This window comes from Elephantulus edwardii, unplaced genomic scaffold, assembly GCF_000299155.1.
Source record: "Elephantulus edwardii isolate Elephantulus edwardi_28Jun2011 unplaced genomic scaffold, EleEdw1.0 scaffold00288, whole genome shotgun sequence".
In the NCBI taxonomy this organism is placed as follows: domain Eukaryota; kingdom Metazoa; phylum Chordata; class Mammalia; order Macroscelidea; family Macroscelididae; genus Elephantulus; species Elephantulus edwardii.
The window spans coordinates 1,335,569-1,336,532 of NW_006400038.1; positions in this window are offsets into that span (position 1 = coordinate 1,335,569).

A 964-nucleotide genomic window follows, 5' to 3' on the forward strand; every position below is an offset into this window, starting at 1 on the left:
TTTTATTTTTTAATTTTATTATTTTTTTGTGTGTGTACCGTCAAATCAGATCTGACTGGTACAGGAGGAGATTGTCCCTCCTTCCCCGGCAGAGCATGGTGGATTCGAACCTTTTGCCTCTGGGATTGTAGTTGCAGCTCCTTGCCCCTAGGCCACCAGAGCTCCCCTCATACTATTTTCAATACTCTTCTTCAGCAACAAAGCTCAAAGGCACCAAATTTCCTTCTATCATCCCTAGTCATTGTCCAGATTTTTTATGCATACCAAGTAATTGCAAAGATCATGCCTGTATCAGGTGTACCTTAGTCTCCAGACTGACATTGTTGTTCTTCAGTACTTTGCAGAGGTCTCTGACCACAGTCTTTCTCAATGCAATGTCTTTTAATTTTCTCGCTGCTGGTATCAAGAGTAGAGCCAAGCAAACTGAAGCTGTAAACAATCTCAATCTCTTCTTGATGCTGCCAATTGGCCCAGTGGTGAGAATCTTTGTTTTCTTGATGTTGAGCTTCAATTGCTGCATTATTCGCAATAACAAAGAGATGGAAGCAACCCAAATGCCCATCAATAAATGAATAGATAGTAAAACTATGGTATATATTCACATGTGAATACTACCCAGAACTGAAAAATAAGGAACTCATATAAAATATTACAAAACATGGGTGACCCTGGAGGACATTATGCTCAATGAAATATGTCAGTAACAAAAGGACTAATATTGCATAGCACCCCTGTTATAAAATAAGACTGACATGGGGGTTAGGGGAAACTAATAAAAGTGGATAAATAATGAACACTGCATTGGGTCACATGAAGGAAAGCATTGTTTTAAAGGAATATATGATTAGGCATTATTTGCATGATAACAGTTCAGAATAAGAAGTGTATAGCAAGGTGAACTGGGGAGGAGGACGGGAGAGGAAGGCAATTATGCAACAATTAATTAATTTTCTTTATAACTGAA